Source organism: Salvelinus alpinus, chromosome 35, assembly GCF_045679555.1.
Source record: "Salvelinus alpinus chromosome 35, SLU_Salpinus.1, whole genome shotgun sequence".
NCBI classification, from domain to species: domain Eukaryota; kingdom Metazoa; phylum Chordata; class Actinopteri; order Salmoniformes; family Salmonidae; genus Salvelinus; species Salvelinus alpinus.
The window spans coordinates 6333190-6339421 of NC_092120.1; the positions used below are offsets into that span (position 1 = coordinate 6333190).

The 6232-nt window shown below is 43.5% G+C and overlaps 1 long non-coding RNA gene across 3 annotated transcripts; it reads left to right on the forward strand.

The window, feature by feature from the left end:
* Positions 1-1839: 1839 nt before the first annotated feature.
* Positions 1840-3476, forward strand: LOC139564519 (uncharacterized). 3 transcript variants are annotated; one of them, XR_011672762.1, is made up of 4 exons: positions 1840-1951; positions 2466-2558; positions 2660-2743; positions 2970-3476. It is a non-coding gene; the product is annotated as an uncharacterized lncRNA (long non-coding RNA). The 3 variants fall into 3 exon arrangements; XR_011672763.1 differs by lacking the exon at positions 1840-1951 and adding an exon at positions 1959-2180; XR_011672761.1 differs by lacking the exon at positions 1840-1951 and having other exon boundaries at positions 1959-2558.
* Positions 3477-6232: the final 2756 nt, after the last annotated feature.

Genomic DNA, 6232 nt, shown 5'->3' on the forward strand with positions numbered 1-6232 from the left:
GTCGTTCTATGCGGATGGCGAGTGCAATCAAAGAGTCCACGCTGGAAGGAACCTCCCGGGAGAGAATCTCATCCTTAACCTCAGCGTGGAGTCCCTCCAGAAAACGAGCGAGCAACGCCGGCTCGTTCCAGTCACTGGATGCAGCAAGAGTGCGAAACTCTATAGAGTAATCCGTTATGGATCGATCACCTTGACATAGGGAAGCCAGGGCCCTGGAAGCCTCCTTCCCAAAAACTGAACGATCAAAAACCCGTATCATCTCCTCTTTAAAGTTCTGATAAACGTTAGAACACTCAGCCCTTGCCTCCCAGATAGCTGTGCCCCACTCCCGAGCCCGACCAGTAAGGAGTGATATGACGTAAGCAATCCGAGCTCTCTCTCTTGAGTATGTGTTGGGCTGGAGAGAGAACACAATATCACACTGGATGAGAAAGGAGCGACACTCAGTGGGCTGCCCAGAGTAACATGGTGGGTTATTAACCCTAGGTTCCGGAGACTCGGAAGACCAGGAAGTAGCTGGTGGCACGAGACGAAGACTCTGAAACTGTCCTGAGAGATCGGAGACCTGAGCGGCCAGGGTCTCAACGGCATGACGAGCAGCAAACAATTCCTGCTCGTGTCTGCCGAGCATTGCTCCCTGGAACTCGACGGCAGTGTTGCGAGAATCCGTAGTCGCTGGGTCCATTCTTGGTCGGATTCTTCTGTTATGCTGATGAATGAGGACCCAAAAGCGACTTAAGAGAAACAGAGTCTTTAATCCAGTCTTAAACAAACAATGATACTCCTGGATATTATCATAGGAAAATCCAAAACAGGAAACTGAAATCCTCTCGTCAGTAGAGAGGAACGACTGGAGACGCGACCACAGACTGCAGGTCGCTTCAGGAAGGCACAGGCCGTAGCTGACATAGACACCTGCTCACACGCAGCATCTGAAGAAGGCAAAAACACGACAGGGCGGAACAAGGACAGAACAGCAAACATCAAACAAGAATCCGACAAGGACAGAAGCGGAAAACAGAGCGAGAAATAGGGACTCTAATCAGAGGGCAAAATAGGGGACAGGTGTGAAAGAGTAAATGAGGTGGTTAGGAGAATGAGAAACAGCTGGGAGCAGGAACGGAACGATAGAGAGAGAGAGCGAGAGAGGGAGAGAGGGAGGGGGAGAGAGAGGGATAGAAAGAGGGAAAGAACCTAATAAGACCAGCAGAGGGAAGCACAGGGACAAGACATGATGATCAATGACAAAACATGACAGAAAATATTTTGCTTTTTTAAAAGCTAATTTCCTGCAATTCTACACATTTTGCCCTCGGGCAGAGAAGTCATTTTATAGTTTTAAAGCTAGTTTCCTGCAATTCTACACATTTTGTCACGGGGCTGAGAGAAAATGTGAATTTGTAAGCATATTTCCTGCAATTCTATACATTTTGAATGGCAAAACATGCAAAATGGGTTTCAAAACATGCAAAATATATATAAATATATATTTTTATATATATTTTTTTATTTCACCTTTATTTAACCAGGTAGGCTAGTTGAGAACAAGTTCTCATTTACAACTGCGATCTGGCCAAGATGAAGCAAAGCAGTGCGACACAAACAACAACACAGAGTTACACATGGAATAAACAAGTGTACAGTCAATCATAGGCGGAAATCCCAGGGGGGACGGGGGGGACACGACCCCCCCATCCTGGGGAAAATATGATTTGTCCCCCCCAATATATCACTGTAAACATAACTATGTAATTTCAATAATATTAATAATACGCAATGAAAGCACTTATTATAGACACTTAATATCGCGTTTTTAAATTTCACAAGATTGCGACCCCCCCGCCCTTTGCCTCACAATGATTTGATCCACTGCCAGTTCTTTAGCTTGCAAGGTAATAGAGGGCTCGTATCTACTGTCCGAAAGGCACTCAATGTACGTAACTGACGTGAGGTAATCCAGTCAATCGCGCCTTAGCAATGTATATATTTTTTTAATGTTGCAGGGTTCACACACTAGCTGAATTTGCAGAGCTAGCGCGCAAACTAAAGCAAACATTAACTATCAAGCTAGCTAGTACCTATTCCATTTATGTGGCGTCGTCAAAGATGGAATATTTGCTATCGTCAGTTTATTCCAAGATTAGCATGCAGCTGTAGTGCTTCAAAGTCCCTGTGATAAGGTTAGCGATAAACTGAAGTCCAAACTGAACAGAACTACACTCTCTTATACCATTGTCTTAAATATATTTAATGGTCTCGTTGCAAAAGCTAAATTGTCGCTAGTGAATTTTTAATTTTTTTCACCTTTAACCAGGTAGCAAAGATTATAGCAAACACCACAGAAACGGAATTGGTGCTCGCTAGCTTTGCAAGTTCAGCTATTGTTGGAAGCCTGCCAATATGAAACAAACTATGTTAAAATTTCAAAACGTTGCAGCATGTGTTGTGTAAATGTGTGTGTGCAGCTAGACCGGTCAGCCAGCCAGCCAGGTAGAAAAATGTCAGAAAAAAGTAAAAAGACGGACATCAGAGTATTTTTCAGTACACCAAAACGCAAAGTAAGAACTCTAGTAGCCTAATATCTCAAAGACCAGTTGATAAAATGTTCATAAGAAAGAAGTGAAATGCTAATGGAAATATTTCACAATGATGTCATTAGGCAGAGCAGGCAACAGATGGCACACAGACAGCAGAGCTGGGGACAGATATGCAGGGACAGACTGGCAGAGACAGGGAGTCTCAGGTAAGTTTGTTGAGTCTTTGTTTGGCAACATTATGAAAGGTTCTCAATTTTTTTGATTTGTAAAATAGGGACATAATTGGAAAATGCCATGAATACCCCCACTCTCAATTTAAACTGGTGACTGAACCAAGATTTGTTTAAGGCAATGGTATTGCTGTTGTGATTAATTGTGTAGTTTTGGGTACCGGTAGTTAGGAGTACAGCAAACACCTTATTTCTTTTCTAGGAGACAGACTGTGAGTCAGTGAGGGTGGTGAAAGGGAAAGAGCCAAGGAGAGAGACTTCAGAGGACAGTGTCACAGCCACGGCAGGACCAGGTGTCACCCTTGTTGCCAGCAGCACCAGTATAGGGGACAGTGGCACAGCATCGTCCAGTTACCTCAGTGATGACACAAAACCATATCAGCCACACCCACAATTTATAGAACCGCAAACTCTTGCAAACAGAGTGTTGACGTTTCAAGAGAGAGGAACACTGCACTGATAAGGAACATTGCTATAACTATTATTATTAGTAGTATTATAATGATTTAAACAAGTTGGGACAACCCTTCAGTTAACTACTGTACCTAACAATTATCCAGTAGTAGTGATTATGGTCCCTCAATATACATTTAACATATTACAACATAGTCTATGTGTTACAGCACTACTTTTGGTGTCCCCCTCAGGAATTGCTCCTGAGAAAATTTCATGTAATTGTCCCCTCCAAGGTTGATGTCAGATTTTCGCCCCTGCAGTCAATAACACAATAGAAAAAATGAAAGTCTATATACAGTGTGTGCAAATGGCGTGAGGAGGTAAGGCAATAAATAGGCCATAGTAGCGGAGTAATTACAATTTAGCAAATTAACACTGGAGTTATAGATGAGCAGATTATGATGTGCAAGTAGAAATACTGGTTTGCAAAAGAGCAGAAAAGTAAATAAAAACAATATGGGGATGAGGTAGGTATATTGGGTGGGCTATTTACAGATGAGCTATGTCCAGCTGCAGCGACCAGTTAGCTGCTCAGATAGCTGATGTTTAAAGTTAGTGAGGGAAATATAAGTCTCCAGCTTCAGCGATTTTTTAAATTTGTTCCAGTCATTGGCAGCAGAGAACTGAAAGGAAAGGCGGCCAAAGGAGGTGTTGGCTTTGGGGATGACCAAACCAAACAGTGAGATAAACCTGCTGGAGCGCGTGCTACGGGTGGGTGTTGTTATCGTGACCAGTGAGCTGAGATAAGGCGGAGCTTTACCTAGCATAGACTTATAGATGACCTGGAGCCAGTGGGTCTGGCGACGAATATGTAGCGAGGGCCAGCCGACTAGAGCATACAGGTCGCAGTAGTGGGTGGTATAAGGGGCTTTGGTGACAAAACGGATGGCACTGTGATAGACTGCATCCAGTTTGCTGAGTAGAGTATTGGAAACTATTTTGTAAATGACATCGCCGAAGTCGAGGATCGGTAGGATAGTCAGTTTTACGAGGGTATGTTTGGCGGCGTGAGTGAAGGATGCGTTGTTGCGAAATAGGAACGGCGATTCTAGATTTATTTTTGGATTGGAGATGTTTAATATGAGTCTGGAAGGAGAGTTTACAGTCTAGCCAGACACCTAGGTATTTGTAGTTGTCCACATATTCTAAGTCAGAACCGTCCAGAGTAGTGATGCTGGACAGGCGGGCGGGTGCGGGCAGCGATCGGTTGAAGAGCATGCATTTAGTTTTACTTGCATTTAAGAGCAGTTGGAGGCCACGGAAGGAGAGTTGTATGGCATTGAAGATCGTCTGGAGGTTTGTTAACACAGTGTCCAAAGAAGGGCCAGATGTTTACAGAATGGTGTCGTCTGCATAGAGGTAGATCAGGGAATCACCAGCAGCAAGAGCGACATCGTTGATATATACAGAGAAGAGAGTCGGCCCGAGAATTTAATCCTGTGGTACCCCCATAGAGACTGCCAGAGGTCCGGACAACAGGCCCTCCGATTTGACACACTGAACTCTGTCTGAGAATTAGTTGGTGAACCAGGCGAGGCAGTCATTTGAGAAACCAAGGCTGTTGAGTCTGCCGATAAGAATACGGTGATTGACAGAGTCGAAAGCCTTGGCCAGGTCGATGAAGACGGCTGCACAGTACTGTCTTTTATCGATGGCGGTTATGCTATCGTTTAGTACCTTGAGCGTGGCTGAGGTGACCAGCTCGGAAACCGGATTGCACAGCGGAGATGGTATGGTGGGATTCGAAATGGCAAGTGATCTGTTTATTAATAACTTGGCTTTCTAAAAAACTTTAGAAAGACAGGGCAGGATGGATATAGGTCTATAACAGTTTGGGTCTAGAGTGTCTCCCCCTTGAAGATGGGGATGACCGCTGCAGGTTTCCAATCTTTAGGGATCTCGGACAATACGAAAGAGAGGTTTAACAGACTGGTAATATGTAATATATATATATATATATATATATATATATATATATATATAGGCCCATTATTTTGTCTACATACTTTATATCTGGTTTTAGTCTTTTAAGTTTACACTGAAACGTTTTTACATCCCTAATTATTTTGTATTATTTTTATAATTAAAAACATATGTATTATATTTTTTGGAGTGGCAGCAACGATTTAGTAGCGGTGGCTCGCCGCTGCAAAATGAATGTGGGGGAAACACTGGGGATTTAATGTTTCCAGTATGCGTTAGCTGTCACACGATCCAAAGAACTGCATTAGTTATGAATTAGTTATGGATAGGGATACTGAAGACTAGTCAATAAGACTAGCAGCATTAAACTGTATGGATTGGATTACAAAATACTCACATTTTCTAGTGTGTCTGAGATCCTGGTCCTTTGAGGTATCACTGTGAATGCTCATTGGGAATTGTATACATATACCTTTCAGCCAAGGAAAGGGAAAGGGGGATACCTAGTCAGTTGTACAAGCCATCCGCCTTTACGTAAACAGCCAAAATACCCCAAAAACTAAAGTGACATTGACTTGGTTGTGTTTAGAAAATGGGGCCCACAGTAAAGGAGCCAAATGTATGAGATGCTTGGGTTTGTTACATCCCCTAATCCTGTAGGCTGTTTTGCCATTGGGAATCAGCGGCAACTTCCTCAATCATAAGCTTCACTGTGAATCTGATCCTCTGTGTCTCTCCCTCCCTGTTGTTTGGGGCTGAAACATAACCTCTCAGACCCCAGAAAGAGAACCAGAGGGATTCTCATAATGTCCTGACACACAGCCGGACTCCTCCAGGGCTGGAAGTGGAACTATAGAACATGCAGCACGCCAACCAATCCAACCTGGGTGCAAATAGTATTTGTTTCTTTTAAATACTTCAGCTGTGCTTGACCGAGCTCATCTGGTGCAATGGAACCAATGGAATAGTCCCAAAAGTGCAAACCACACTGTCCATTTGAGACCAAGCGTGTAGTGCTTAAAGTATTCAAAAGAAAACAAACACTATTTGAACCCAGCAGTTGTGGCTGGCTAGAACTGGACCCAA